The sequence below is a fragment of the Amphibalanus amphitrite genome, unplaced genomic scaffold, assembly GCF_019059575.1.
Source record: "Amphibalanus amphitrite isolate SeventyFive unplaced genomic scaffold, NRLGWU_Aamphi_draft 000658F_arrow, whole genome shotgun sequence".
Taxonomy (NCBI): Eukaryota; Metazoa; Arthropoda; class Thecostraca; order Balanomorpha; family Balanidae; genus Amphibalanus; species Amphibalanus amphitrite.
Window position 1 is genome coordinate 88,715 of NW_024882152.1, and position 16,404 is coordinate 105,118.

The 16,404-nt window shown below is 48.2% G+C and overlaps 1 protein-coding gene across 6 annotated transcripts in view; it reads left to right on the forward strand.

Annotated features, from left to right (window-relative positions):
* The window catches only part of LOC122364137 (inositol 1,4,5-triphosphate receptor associated 1-like), a 64,506-nt gene that overhangs the window by 21,067 nt on the left and 27,035 nt on the right, over nucleotides 1–16,404 (forward strand). The window lies entirely within an intron of this gene.

Below are 16,404 nucleotides of genomic sequence, written 5' to 3' on the forward strand. Positions count from 1 at the left end.
TGTGAATTGTTCTTCAATGTTTTTATATTGGCTTTTCATGAAAAATATTAGTTAAGAGCATAGAAATGAGGTAACATTAGCGAGTAATGACATCACACCCATAGGATGGGCTCCTGGACAAGGTTGGCCTGAACTGAAGAACGTAAATAAACCGGTCGTGTGCCATAAACAATGCTTGCTGTGATCACAAAGACCGGTAAACAGAAGCTGTCTATTTTTGGACGAGGTGCATCCCGCATAAGGCCGCTCCCGGGTGCGTCCCACTACTTGCTTTAGACATGAAGATAAAACCTAGGCATAGGATGTCGGTCGGGCGTATATGTTTACAAGCGCGATGCATGTTTTTGTCCAAATATAGCGTGCCCGGGCGAAAAAAGAAAACATGCAACCTGCATGATAGGCAGCCCGTGACTTAGCAGGGCCATGTTTAAAAATGCACCGCTTGCCACCTACAGGTATATACAGCAGTGCCGTGAATTTATGTGTCTCGTGTTTCAGATGTAGATATTTAGGTAGGGGAGAGTGGGGCAAAGCGGCCACCCGGGGCAAAGCGGCCATCCATCGTTTTAACCCTCCACAGCTGGCGTCAGTTCCAATTTATGATTTCCAATTATACCTCTCTTTGCGGTCGTTCGAATGAGCCAGACCGGGGTTTCAGACCCATCGCCATTGTTCTGTGAAACACGGAAAAGCATTTCTTGCCAGGGTACCAATTATGTTTACAATTTTCAAATGTTATTTTATTCCATAACCGTTTTGAATTTTTATAAGCGTTTTTGTCCATGCATTGCGTGGTTATCGTACATGCCTTCTACCAATTTTAATGCTTTTTACCCCACTAATAGCTGAGCTGGAATATTTTTGTCTCGGACGGTATGCGCGGGGCAAAGCGGCCGGGGCAAAGTGGCCAGCCCCCAATTGGCCATAAGTTGTTTCCATCTGGATAAAAACATTATTTATATTCAAATGTGTCGTCATGCATTCATCTTGGCCACTCTTCGGATACATGAGTTACCAAATTATGCAATTAAATGTTTTTCCAAGAAAATTCTTTCTTTGTTTAGCAATAGGTGGGAAGATAACAAAGTAAACATCCATCTTCCCTTAAACCTTGTCACCATCAAATAGGGGAGAGTGGGGTAATTTGGCCGCTTTTTTTTAGAAAACGATGTAACTTAAAATTGACGACACATTTCTGCATTTTCTCAACGCTGGCAGGTGTCGCATTCATTTTACTTTACTGGACAGTGAACTTGAAATGATAGAGTAATTACTTATATTGAAATTGTGACGTATTACAAAGGTCTGCAAGGCGGCCAAATTGCCCCACTAGCAGGGTTATTTGGCCGGGGGTGTGGGGCAATTTGGCCGGTGTTAGTTTGCGGTCGGGATTTTCTGTTATATTGCGAGTCAGCTTCAGATTCAGCAATGACGTGTGTCCTATGACGCATTTACCACATTTTGGAGGTTGACTCATGGGGTCACAGGGGTCAAAATAGCCAAATTAGCGGCTCTAGATGCGTAGACAGTTTTTTACGAGTAACTTTTGAAGTAATCAAGCTAGGCCAAAACTTCGAGTACCATCGTAATTCTCTCGTCATTCCGCATCGAAACATATATGTGTTGACCTCAAGAAGTCGAGGTCAAAGGTTGACCTCAGGTCAGGTTACCTCAGGTCGCTTGACCTCAAGGTCACGTGATTTCAAGGTCATCATGCATATCATTCGATGCGGCTTGGTGAGCTGAACAGAATGAGACCATTTGTGCGGCTGCACCATTTTTATGTAAGGAGTTATTAGCAAAAAACGTTTGGTAAGCTTTGATGACGTCACATGCTCTTACAGTTGACCAATCGGAAGTAAGGCATCAAAGTAGTCAAAGTTGGTCATGAATCATGTCATTTATGGTACAATTGACCATGAAAACTCGGCCGTCCCAGCATAGTGACCATGAGCGCACCGGCCAAGTTACCCCGCTAGTCCCGGCCAAATTACCCCATATTGCCATTCTGAAAAATTTTGTGTATAAAGTCATCACGGCTATACGAAATTAGATGAAATTGCTCTTGGAACCGTTGAACACCCCCAAGAATGGCGCTATAATGTCTGAATTCGTTTTTAGCCCAAATACTACATGTTATACAACTTTGTAAACAGAAGTAAAAGTTACCATTTTCTAATGAAATTAACGTTTTATTAATTTTGAATAAAACTACGAGGGGCGAAGTTTTGACATTTGTCCTCCAGTTATTTCTACCCATGACAAACGAATAGAGACTAGAGTTATTTCACTCACTTTTATAAGACATCGTACAGGTGGGGGCGGCCAATTTACACCACCGGCCAAATTACCCCACTCTCCCCTACCCTAGTCGTGCATGAGGCAACTATTCTGTTTCTCATATCGGGACTTGAGAAGTCGCCAGTGGCCGCTTTGCCTCAGGGATGGGGTAAAGTGGCCAATATGCTATAGGTTTAAAGTGTTGTCAATATCTCCCATATGTGAACGCCTTTGGAAATGAAACGCAGTTGGAATAAAAGACAATTTAATAGGGATCACATTGGTATAGAAAGAATCTTTCCAAGTTTAAAAATCAAGCGTCGGCATCGTTAGAAACGTTAGGGTGGCCGCTTTGCCCCACTCTCCCCTACCTAGCTTAGCTAGCATCAAGGTTTGTCGTGTTTCCGTCAATTGTTGCTGGCTGCTGCCATCCTGTGCTTCAGTATACAAACTCTTCTATATACTGTGAGGAAGTATGTCGAAGGACACCAGTTTCGGCTCAGTTTCGGCTCCCAAGACGTCGGTTCTCAGCGACTCCAAAGTTGTTGCGCAGGGTTAATCCATGGCAAGTCCGCACGGCAAATGAAGAACGTCATACAAAGATGAACCGCGGGTCACTTGTTAGCAATAAGAAATGATGAAAGGCGGCGGAAGGTCATTTTGCTAATCAGAGTACCTAATTAGATGTATTGTTATCTGAATAGGTAGGCAATGTCAGGTGGCTGCAATATCCCAGTTTTGCTATTATGCAGTTATGATGCGGAAAAAATGTCTTTGTCATAAAACAAAGCAGCGTTTTAACGAGGGAAGACACTTGGATAAGGCGCGCTACAATGCAAGCAGAGCGCAAACCATTTCTGTATTGGGCTCGGCATACACTTTGCATGGTTACAATATGGAAGCTGAATATTGAAAACGGTACCAAAATTGAAATTAAACCAATGTTTAAGGTAGCCAAATGATTAACGAGCTGTTACTGTTCTCGAACAAAGTAGCTGGATTAATATGTCAACGAAGTGGGCTTACTTTGCCGAGTAGCAGATAATGCCTGCCCCATAGTATGTTGATGCATGCGCTAGATAATTGGCTAAATTGATTTAAATAATAGGTAATGATCGCTCAACGGGCGCATGAAAAATATATAGGTTTTAACGCTTCATCAAGCGACTTGTCTCAGGACCTTCGCGCATTTAGTCAAGCAGTAAGCACTGCATAAATCCATTCAATGTGATATTTACCCTATTGCGCCTGATCTTCAGTGACTGTTACGGCGCCTTATGTCCGATTTTCGCTGAAGTTTATTTTCTTTCTCACAAACAACTGCTTGCTGGGTTAGATTCTGCTGCCGAACCTTTTATAGTTGTCAGGGAGAGGGGAATGGGAAGGGAGAGGGAGAGGTAAGTGACAGAAGACGTGTCAGGGAATAATGAAGATGAGGGATAAAGAGGTAAAGCGATTGAAGGATTGAAGGATTGAACCACCGCCGCAGCTTAATTCATTCTGTCCAATGCAAACGTCAGAAATTCAATTTGGTTTGAAAGTTGATTGTGAACGCAATGCTAACGATATGGTATCTGTAGTCAAATACCAAATGGTTGGTCTGAGTAGAGAATAGAGATGTGATTTGTTTTTATTCTTGTAGTTACATAAAGCTTACGAAAGGTGTACTATTACTCGCTGCCCTCCAGGGTAAGAAAAACATTTTAAATATCGTTTTCGGGGACTGGTGTGAATTCCCTGGGCATAATCGCCGGCTCTGTCGGTGGAAGCTGTGATGACCCTGCACCGCTTCCAGGCTGAATTGTGGAGTTATTACTCGGGCTGAATTAGGCACGCTGTTTTGTCACCAAACGAAGAAATGCACACATACAGGGTGGGCCAGAATAAGTGTAACAGGCACATTCTGTGTATTTAATATTTCAACTCTAGACATATTTTGTAAAAATATGAAAGCCAACAGTCTGCCAAATGAGTAGGAGAAAGAATTACCTCTCTATCAACAATGGTTTTCTTACCAGAAGAAAAAGTAAAAATCATCCATTTATGGTATGAAACAAAATCGTGCGTAGCTGTTAAACGTCGTTTCCGGCAGGATTTCGGCTGTCACTCATCACACACTGTAAAAAATGTTAACTAACTTCCGTGTTATCATGGCAAATCTCACTAACCTAAAGCGTGTAAAGTTTACACGCATCTCCTGGCCAAACGTGTTTTATAAAACACGCTTTTAAGAAAAAACGTGTTATGAAACTAAGACATTAGTTTTCGACGTGGTGTTGACCTACACGCCTTTTGCGTGTGACCGTGTTACTTAACTAATATCTACCTGTCAATGTACTAATATTATGCGTGTAAAGTAACTAAAAAGTTAGTTTTCCTGGCAAATCTCACTAGGCAAAAGCGTGTGAAGCTTACTAGCATTTTGCGTGTAAGCGTGTTTCCTTTTGTGCGTGTTATGTAACACCGAAGTTAGTTATCATGCAACTAGGCATCGCCTAGTTGCAGGATAACTAACTTCGGTGTTACATAACACACACAGAAGAAAACACGCTTACACGCAAAATGTGAGTAAAATTCACAAGTTTCTGCCGAGATTTGCACATGTGCACATGTTATCCAGGCAAATATCATTAGCCAAATGCGTGTTAACTTCGGGATGCAGTGTGGTAAATACCAAGTTTACACGCATTTGGTTAGTGAGATTTGCCAGGATGACTCGAAACGTGCAAATATGTTTTACAGTATATATACATGTTGTGCGTTTTCACACACTGTGTTGCGACACGCGTCGAAATTTTTATTTTTAAAAAAGTATCATACAGACGAGTATTTAAACACAAAGATGTTTATTCAAACCAACGTATAAAGCAACGCAACCAACCTCATGCCAACCAACGTCCCTAAATCAATCGGTAATCTGCACCGGTCGCGGTGACAAATCTGCACTGATTCACACCTGCAACATAGCCTGCAGGAATCTGCACCAGCCATGACACCATACAGGCTCCAAATACCTATTACGAAAACATTGAGAATGCTTCATTTCTGTCGATATGGGCAAACTAAATTGCAACAAAAGGGCAAAAATTCCCTGACCGGACAATGGTGGCTCATGTGTCAACAAAAAAAATTATTTGACAACATGGCTGCAGTGACAGGAATTGCATAAAACAGCACCTCACCGCGTTCACTGGTTGAGTGCCCAACCAAAAATTAGGTACATTTAATTTCTTGTTCAAAGCTTAATGCGGTTTTAGTGTGCAACATGCTCATTGTTCAGTCCGTCATATGTACTTATAGACGTCAATTGACAGTCAACAAATGAACAGTGTCTCCAACCTGAGACCCTCTAAAGCCTGGTTGGAGCTTCATTTGAAAAGAAAATGAGTGACATACATAAACCACACTAAAACGCCAGCAATATCTCCACTGATCTTTCCCATATCACTCACCATACCAGTAAGGATGAAAGCCATGTCCAACAATCCATATCATTTCACTGTTTGACTTCTTGTTATTCTTATTCGGGTTATGTATCACCACAGTATCACCACTTCTGCATCACCACAGCAGCACACGCAACACTACGCCACAGCTCAGCTCCTTCACAACGCACGCGTCCTCTCCCTTCTCTGACTTGGCACAGACTGAACAATGGCGGGCGCAGAGGGGCGCACAAAATGGCGATTTTTTTCAATTAACTAAGGTCTTTGTAATGCTACAACAAAAAGAGTAGTAAGAAAACTAAGATTGTGAGTAACAACATGCGTTTGATTTGTTAGTTAACACGTTATCCCAGAAAAAAAGGCAAAGAAGCATAAACAAACATGTTTGTCAAATAACACGGCATGGTTTACACGGATAATATTTGTCGGCTTACAATGATGTTAGCTTTTCTGCTTCGATGAAATGGATGTGGTGTTAGGTTGCAAACATATGTGTTACCTGACCCGTTTTTTGCAACAACGTGTGTTTTAATACTAGATTTTGCTTGAAGAATTAACTAACTGGTTTGTTAGCATTTTTTACAGTGCAGGTACCTTCGAACGCGGAGATCCACCGATTTGTAAGTCATTTTGAGAAGGAAAGGAGTGTCCGGCGAAGGGTAGATCCGGTCGTACACCTGAGGTGACAGGAGATGGAGATAGGATTGATCAGGTCCGTCAATCCGTTAGTGAGTCACCGAGGACCTCAACCCGGCATCGCTGCCAGGATCGAGCTGGGGATGGCAAGACGGCAGTCTTTGAAGAATCGTCCGCAAGAACCTTTGGTTCTTCCCATACCGGAGGGACACCGCGGAGAGGGTGGGAGCCAGTTTCCTCGAACGCGTGCACATGTGTTTGCAGGCAAGGCAAAGGTGCCCTCTTTCAGCACATGCGCAAATAAAAGAAAACACGCAAATGTTGCTTTTTATTAATAACGATAATCTTATTTTGCTAGGATTTTTTCGAGGTAAATATTACTATATTACTTGGCAAACGTTTTTCTACCAGCTGTGAAAATTTTATTTTCATATCTTTTACCAGTCTTGAGAAACCGACGTCAGAAAGTGTTACACTTATTCTGGCCCACCCTGTATGTATGTACATCGAACGGCAGCGCTGCACTCACACTGCCTGTTTGCTCGGAGAAATGAATTTCTGTTTTTGTCGCTCGGTGAGCTGCCGTTTTCATCCAGCCGCGTTCACTAGCCGTCCAGCTTTTGCTGGGACAACACCACCATGTCGCTGCCTCTGCTGGTGCTGCTGTACTGGTGCAGTCTCACCTCTGCTGAGGACGCTCTGCGCGCGGGAGACACCGCCCCGTACTGGCACGCGCCGGGAGCCGTGAGGGCCGACCGTGTGACCCTGGTCACCGCCCACTGGGCGCCGACCCAGCTGCTGGAGTCGGAACCGCCTCTGGCGCGCCTCAGCGCCGTCCCGGAGTCCATCTGTGAGCTCTCCTGTCTGACCAACCCCCGCTGCCTCAGCTGCGTCTCCGACCCCGAGCAGCAGTGCTGGCTGTTCGGCAGGAGGGGAGCGCCCTCCTGGCACCGCTTCTTTACTCAAGGAGACCCTGGGTACGTACTTCGGTACCGCTCCGGCGTGGCGCTGCCCGGAGACTACTGCAACGGAACAGAGGAGTGTGCTGCGGCAGTGACTGGCTCCTACTGTCAGTGGGGCGTGTGTCTCTGCGGGGCGACCTCGACCGCCGAGCTCTGCAGGGGTGGTCAGGCGGTGGAGACAGGAGAGCTTACCACGCCAGCTGAAGTCAGTCCGCCGACTCAGACGACTACTGATACCAGCCGTGATGTCACAGGCGCTTTGGGCGCCACCAGCACGGTCGTAGACCCCAGTTTTGGAATGTCTGACGCCACTAGTACGGCGACCGTCTCCACAGAGCCGCCGCCATCAGTGGTCACCAAAACGGAAACCAGCCGTCCGGCGGTGACTTCCACTGAAATACAGCCCACTCCTACAGCAACTTCGGTCAGCGCGTCAACCCCAGGCACTCTCTCCGTGACCTCAACTGGCTCTTCAACCACTTCATCCACCTCAAAGGCTCCTGCTGTGTTCATGACTTCGACCAGTTCCGCAGAGACCACGTTCAGATCCACAATGGCAGCACCCACTTCGGCGATGGCCACATCTAGTTCCGCAATTGCTTCATCCATCTCACCAGCGACCGCATCCAGTTCTACAACGACCTCAGTCAGTTCCACTCTGACTACAGCTAGCTCTTCGATAACCACAGCTACTTCAGGTAATTTTGCAGCAACATCAACGGTATCGAACATGACAACGGCAATGAACACCACAATCCAAGACGGCTCTTCAACAGTTTCAGGTGGCCCCGTAATAGCTTCGACCGCCCACACGACGACTTCAAAGCAAACTGAGACCAGTCTTACGCCTTCAACAAGTCCTGACACTGTTTCATCCGGTTCTGAAGCTTCTACAGCTATCTCTGAATCAATGGATACCATTTCAACCACATTCTCATCTACTTCATCTGACACTGCGTCAAGTGTCTCGAGCATAACTTCAACAAGACTTGATCTGGGAGCAGCAGGTCTTACCACAACATCAGACAATCCTGTAACGTCTCCGTTCTACCCCTGGTGGAAACCACCCACCACTTCAGAGATTCCGGAAGACTTCACTGTCACATCAACAACTGGATCTGCTCATGCTAGAACCGAAGCTATGGCCGTCACGAGTACAACTGTCTCTACCAATATGCCAATCGTGCTTGGGATAACAGAAGCCGACCAACCGACTACCGAACCCACAACGATTCTGACTACTCCTGACACAACCGAACGCACTTCAACCACAACATCTATGATCTACGATGCAAGTTCAACCACTCCTACCACTACCTCAACTGCCCCACAGGGATCTACTGCTCCAGCAAGTTATCCAGAAACTACAACAAGACACACAACAGCAACAACAACAACAACAACAACAACAACAACAACAACAACAACAACAACAACAACAACAACAACAACAACAACAACAGCAACAACAACAACAACAACAACAACAACAACAACAACAACAACAACAACAACAACAACAACAACAACAACAACAACAGCAACAACAACAACAAAAAGAACAACAGAAACAACAACAAAAACAACAACAACAACAACAACAACAACAACAACAACAGCAACAGCAACAGCAACAGCAACGACAACAACAGCAGCAGCAACAACAACAACAACAACGACGACGACGATGACGACGACGACGACGGAGCGCACTTTACACCAAGGACAGACCGCGCCGTCTGGTTTCAGTGTGCCTCCATCCAGGCCAGAGACAACCTCAGTCAACCCTGCCGCTCAAACCACCAGTCCGTCTGAACTGCCGGCCGGGGCCATTCCGGGAATACCTCCAAACATGGCGACTACGGCATCAGGCGGAGTGGCGACCACGTCAACCAGCGCTGAAGCAGCTACACCGAGTACCTCCGCCGCTCCACCTTCAGCAACCGCAGCCACAGGCTCAGGGACACCTACCAGCGCCGCCTCAGCTGAATCCACCACCACTGACACCACTATTACAACCACCGCTCCCACAACCACTCCAACCGTCGCCGCCCCTATCACTGACAGACCCGCTAACAGTGACTTCTACCTGCCGCTGGTGGAAGGCGGTTCGAGCGACGCGTACAGCACCTGGAACTCCGAGTGTGGCATCTCGCAGGCCGTGTCCGGGATCTTACAGCAGAGCGGCGGACTCCATAAGATACGCTGCACGGAGACGTCCGGAGCGCTCGCCCTGCAGTACGCCTTTCCGCGAGTGGTCAGCCGCTCCGGGGACGGGGTGATGGGGTGTCCCGGCGGCGAGCTCATCGCCGGGCTGCATGACCCCGACCTGGGGCCGCCGTTCGTGGCGCAGTCGGTCAAGTGCCTGCCGGTCAACCCTATGTTCGCCTCCCTGGACCAGTGTCGCCAGGTGAGGGTGCCCTGGTACGAGAAGCTGCTCTACTGCGGACTCGGAGAGTACATGACGGCCTTCGGGAGCTTCGACGAGGAGAGCTGGCAGTTTAACTGCTGCACGATGGAGTCAGAGCCTATCGACGCGCTGCTGTTTTAGCAGCCTGGCTGGTGCAGTACTCTGCTACCGCTAGCTTTAGACAAGCGGCGTTTGTCTGAGGTGATTATCAATAATTTCCGTCCTTTTATTTGTTCAGTATTCTACTCGGAGAACTCGAGCCAGCCGTCTATTATTGTATCGCGTGTAAAGTGTCGTAGCGATCGATGTAAACTGTGGTAAAGAACCAGGCTTGACGTTTATTTTATCGAGCATGTGTTGTGTGAACACTGAACCGCTTGCTGTGCTCGTAGCCTTTGTGCCAGATAGACTTAGCGATAGCTATGGTACGTGACATTCTTTATTGGGCTTGAAATAGGCATTTCCTTTTGTCGATTGCAAAATGAATGCCCAATCAAATGCATAAATTGCTGTGCAATCTTTACTTTTGCTTTGGTGCATTTGCCTGTGATTTATCGTTTGTGCGTCACGTATTAACCCTCGCCGGACCTATTGGTTTTCTACATACGCGCCGGCCGAGGGGGGGGGGCGGGTACGACCCCCCCTTGCCGTTTCGCCCCTGGTGGAGCTAGCGCGTCGCGGAAAAAACGAGCGTGTGCGCCGTTACGAGACGCAGAGATTGGTACCCGATTTTAAGGTCCTAGGTCAACCGGTGACCTCTGAGGTCAGGTCAAGTGCCCCAGGGTACGGTTCAGTTTTTGGTGAATAACTTCGCAAAAAACGGCCGCAGAGCCGCGATTTTGGCAGCATCGTGTTCGCCTCGCTCAGGCGCGTCGAATGATATAATTTTTGTCCGGGTCAGGTCAACTTGGGGTGTTGACCTCAGGTCAAGGTCAGGTCAGCACCCCCAGGTCACGAAGTTGGTCGAAAGGGGTCATGTCGCATATCATTCGATTCGGCAGGTCTTCCTGAGTCCATTGGTGGCCTTCTCGACTCGCTAGCTCAATTTGATCAAGAGTTATTGACGAAAAACTAATATGACCTTGATGACGTCATAAATGACGTCACGCAAGGTCAACATTGCAAAAGTGACGCATCTAACCTTGCAAGGAGTGCATCAAATCACGATTCTGTGTGCTTGAGATAGTTGAAGATCGTTCCCGGCGCCAGAATAGCAGTTTGAATTTTTCCCCATTGACTTATAATGGTGAGGTCACGAAAATGACCTGACCTCATATGACCTTTAGGAAAAATCCGAGATATACAAGTTGTGAGACTCATAATGGATACTAGATCCTGCAAGTTTCATTTCCCTGTGACATCTCCTCTGGCAGTGAGGGCGTTGCGAAGTTGCGACATCTGAAGACCGTGCAGAGGTTCACTTATGACGTCATAGGTCAGTGACCTGACCTGACCCAAAAATGCGGTTGGTGTCAAAAGATGCGGCTTGGATCAAAGGTCAGGTATGCCAAGTTTCAGCTCTCTATCGCCAGCGTGTTCGGAGCTATCTCGAAAAAACCCTATGGGGGGGGGCGGCACCCGCCCCCCCCCCCCTCGGCCGGCGAGGGTTAAGCTCGATCTTTTGTCTGGAAATAGTTAACATTCATGTTTCGGCTCATATGAATACAAGAGATATGTTGATTTTACTCAAAGTGTCCTACATTAGGTGGCTGAATAGCCGGCAACCGTTTTCTGTCCAGCAGTTGGGCGTTTCTGCTGAAGATAACTACAGCAGGCAGTCATGTCCCCAGTCTCCCTCCAGTCCATACTCCATATAGTCCAAAATTTGTCTGCCTTTAGGTGAGCTTCCTCTGGACGTGGAGGGTGATCCAATCCAAAGGCTAAAACTGTTCTCCGTGGTTCTGAGCCTCCACCAGTGCCATCTATCGCCCGTTTTATCTCCACCCTCCGACTGCACCCTGAGCCTCCTCCCAGATGTCGTTGCGATCAGCGCCAGCCCTGTCCAGTGGGTCCGAGCCGCGCTGGTGGCGCCACCTGTCCTCCTCGGCAGGTCAGCTGACTGACAGCGCGAGCGGCCGAGCCAGAACCGGCCGGCTCGCGGGCGCCGCTGAAGGCACTCCTGTCCTGTCGGAGCAGCGCGGCGCGGCGCCGGCGGAGCTGTCCAGTACAGTGTGACAGGCTGTCTGGTACAGCGTTAGGGGCTGTCCGGTGGCGTCGGAGGCTGTCCGGTATAGTGTGGGAGACTGTCCGGTGCTGAGTGCTGTTTTGTCCGGTGCTGAGTGAAGCATTCCGACGCTGAACGGTTCGCTCCCTGCCTCCCGGTGTATTCTGAAGCTTTCCAGACTATACGCTGTGCTGTCTAAAGCAGGACCAAGGAGCTATCCAGAGCAGCAGTGTGGTATCCAGAGCAGCACCTTTGTCGGAGCAGAGCAGTGCTTTTACGAGCGGCGCTGTGCTATTCAAACAGGACCGCGTTTTCCGGATAAGAACTGGCCAGAGTACGCGCAGAGGTGTCTTGTCGCTCCTGCTGAAGATCCCTGCCGTCTGAGCGCGTGTCCGTAGTTCAGTGTCTCGTCCTGTGGTGTCCGGCTACCCCAGGGAGCGAGGAGCGGAGCGCAGAGGTCAGAGCGGAGCAGGGTGAGAGGAGCGGAGCACGGAGGTCAGAGTGAAGCAGGGTGAGAGGAGTGAGCGGCACCGAGTAGCCAGAGGGATCCGAGAGACCCTCGGCGCTCCCTGCAGTCCCATGGAGGACATGGGAGAGGGAAAGATGACCGTCAACACGCGGCAGGTGGAGTCCATCATAGTCATCGTGAGTACCGCCGACACATGATACGACTTTTGTACCTATGGAAGCTTGCTTGTTCCGCCCACGCCAGCCATTATGAACCACCAGCTATGTAGTACCTAACATGAGCATATAATGAGGCATACTGACACCTACGTTGGAAAGGCCTGGTAAGTTTTTAGACGCGAAGGGGGAAAATTGACGTCAGGTTAGACGATTGTCCATCGTTGCAAGCTCAGCTACAGACAATCATCTGTATTTTTGTCAGATAACACGTGTCCTGCATTGTTCGATTTAACGACCCTTTGAAGACCTGTCCTGCCCACTATAATGACAAATTATAAAACATCGAATCGGAGAGGTTGCGCCATCAGATCTATTGTTTCCACCAGACTACGGTCCAATTGATCTGAAAAATACGTTATCAGTGGACAGCTATTCATCCAAAACGTCTCTGAAGATGGGCGCCACCTTTTCTACACTCGGCCGCGGTGACCCTCCCAGTTCCGATTGCAGAACGACATCTCGATCTAAATTCTATTGATCCATTGTTCTAACGTGTTGTTTTTAACAAGGCGCTATTGTTTCTTATCACCTAGTCCACCGATCGTGATCCACCGCCCACATCTATCTATCTATCTGTCTTCCACTCACCTTCCACATTCGGCAGTCCTTACAAGTACCCTCCCCTCCTCGGGCTCCACTGTCCGGACTAGGTAGGTACGTACATTTTGCTTCTTTTACGGGGATACGTGCACAGAGTTCATACATAATAGAAAGGGCTCAAAGCAGAGCGAATGCGAATATCCGTTCATAGTAGCATTTGCTTGCTCCTGTATCCTCCGTGATTTTCATCAACTGCCTATTAAATCTGCCAAATTAACAACAACAGAAAAAAAAACGTGCTCTCCGGCATCCGCTGTGGCTCATATGTAATTCAATAAGCATAATGTATCGCCAGTATGATAGTTCCCAACGTCCACTGCATGCCGTTTATCGTCATTCGTTTGCCTTCCACCGTCCGCTGTCCATCATCCACCACCCACGGTCCACCGTCTGTCATCCGCCGTCCACCGCCTATTGTCCTCAATCCACCGTCCACCGTCCACCGTCCACTATCCTTGTCCACCATCCACCGCCCATTGTCCTCAATCCACCGTCCACCATCCACCGTCTGCATAGGCGCGGGAGCCGGGGGGCAGTGGGGGCAGCTTGCCCCCCCCCCCCCAACTCTGGGGCCGTTGGGGCGGTGCCCCCACAGCTTTGAGACGGAATACCACACTTTTTTGCAAATGTTTTCTTTTTTTTTGTTGAAAAATAAGTGGCCTAAAACCGGTGAGAAAACTAGATTTGGGGGTACCCTAGGTTGATCTCTATTATGGTGTGCCCCCCCAGTCGGAAAGTAGTTCCCGCGCCCCTGACCGTCTGTCATCCACCTTCCATCGCCCACAGTCCACCTTCCACCGCCACAGCCTGCGGCAGTTGTTCACTGAACAAAAGTCAGTATATGATGCGGGCAAGGTCTCGTTCGCTGAACGGCAGCATATATTGCAGCTATATCGGCAAAGCAATTTCACACAGGGTGCCCCATCGCTGCTATGTGCTTTGTGCACTCAGCGGAGCTTTTGACGAGTGAGTGATTGCTATATGAAACTCAGAATGATCAATGAATCATTGAATGGCTATTTTTTTTTTTGCAAATAGGCATCGTTCACACTGCCAGTTATAGAGACTAAGTGAATTACTGCTGCACCACGGCCAGTTAAGTAAACGGACGCCTTCGACAAGCGGTATAACGTAACAATGGAAACATTTTAGGATATTTTGTATCCGTACATACACTTAAAGCGATATTTTACATACATTTGTTTCGAAGTGCTATAACCGCTCAACTATATGAGGAGGAGGTTAAAGCGTATTGGGTAGAGGTGCAACATAGGTGCAAGTACGTACTTCACAAATAGATCGGTTGATACTGATAATGTCGATTTATCGATACAATAGTGAGCATTGTACACAATGAGATAGCCCACTGACAACATGGGACGCCGATTATTTTTCTCTACTTCATGAAGACAAGTGCGCGATCGTTCCTTGAGCCTTGGTTTTCCGCCAGCGGATGGTGACAAAGTGACGCTCCTTGCGAGCTCTGGACCGCCTCTGATAACTTCGGATATAACGATAGGTATAACTCACTTAACGACGTTGACCTTTCCTGAACGTCGGTAGACACTCAGTCTTTCAGAAATGGTGGAGAAAGATAATTCAGAAACAATGAAGCCTACTGCATGAAAACTACCAGTGTAACAAAGGGAGCTGTGACGCGCAGATACTTTCCTCGACCTTCAGCATTTGCCGTTACAAATGGGCTCGGTAAAATGTCACTGAGTGGACGTTCATTTAGCTGAAACCCCTCAAAGTCCCTCTTTTTCGGCATATTCCATTGTAAACCGGTCAGCTCATCGTCATTTCAAAGTCTTCCGTCAGTGGGGAATCAGAGCCCGCAGACCACAGACGTTGCGCCCACCGCTGACAATTGCCATGTGGGTCGGCGCCCACCCTACTCCTCCCCACCTGCAGGGGAGTGGCTGAGCCTGAGTGAAGGGCCTCCGGTGTGAAATGTGCAGATTTATGCAGACATGGACCCCAGTGATGGTTGCCATGTCGCCGAGTCCGGGGGGACAGTATGCGCGATGGAGCCACTGACATTGGGCAGACACCGCACTGTGTAATGCAATGCCAATAAACAGGCACATTATCTCAACTGTTAGTTGCATAGCGCCACGTATGTTCTTACTATCTTTCATAGCACATGTGCCCCGTTTACGGGAGTGATCCTAAAACAAAACTAAAAAATCAAGCAAGGAACAGTACCATGGTTCTCCGTGACCCGTAAGGTCATTTCTCCAGCCATCCAGTGTCTTTGCGACCTGTCAAGTCGCGTCTCCGGGGCCCGCGGCCCTTATGACCTCGGTCACCTCACTCGACACTCACCCTGCTCAACTGATTACCAATGAAGAGGCTGCCACTTGGCCGGACGACGGACGACGCTCTTACCACGGCTATCGCTGTGCCGGCGCCGTCGCGAAGGAGGGTGTTGAGGTGCAGGCGCGCAGTGACGGTCCCTCTAACGGGTGACATCACCCCAGGCATGCAGTGGGCGACCCCAGGGGTGACACGACGACCTCGGTCCCGCTAGGCTGGTCAGGAGTCGCACAAACCAGCCAGTGCCATCAGGAGGTGTCCAGACGGCCCGCATCGAATGTAACATGACCGATACGGTAACGAATTAGTGCCAATCGGCAGCGGATCATATGCGTCCGATGGGTAATTTAAGGCTGTTAGAGGTCAAGTGCTTGATAGGGTTAATGTACGAAGTGCTTAAAAATTTATGTTTGTGAGCTGAGATAGCGTGAAGGGGGTATTTGAAATGGACACGTTAACGATTCTCATTAGGGGGCGATTAAACGGCTCGCGGTGAATCGATTACCGACTGATCAGGTGCTTGAGTCTTCGAGTGGCTCTCGGCACTGACCTTATGCTCGCCTTAGCCTCTTTAACCGGAACTCTTTTCTCCAAATTTATCAGGGCAGTATGCAAGGATTGAACCCATGTTTGGGAAATGTAACAAAGGGCACTAGGCAATAATTCATGTCCAATAATAAGCGAAATTATGTTCGGCTCTCACTAAAATAGCTGCAGAATTTATTGCATTTAATGTTTATAAAAACGGTAGGATGCTAGGACCATTTCAAATCACTTCTCAGTTCTGGACTTTTCAGTCGGCCTTCCTAAAAGCTGGCCTATAGCCTTCCTAATATCGCCTGTAACCACCCCTATGCAGCGTTCCATCCTGCGTTTCTGGTAGCGCCGCGATCAATGTTA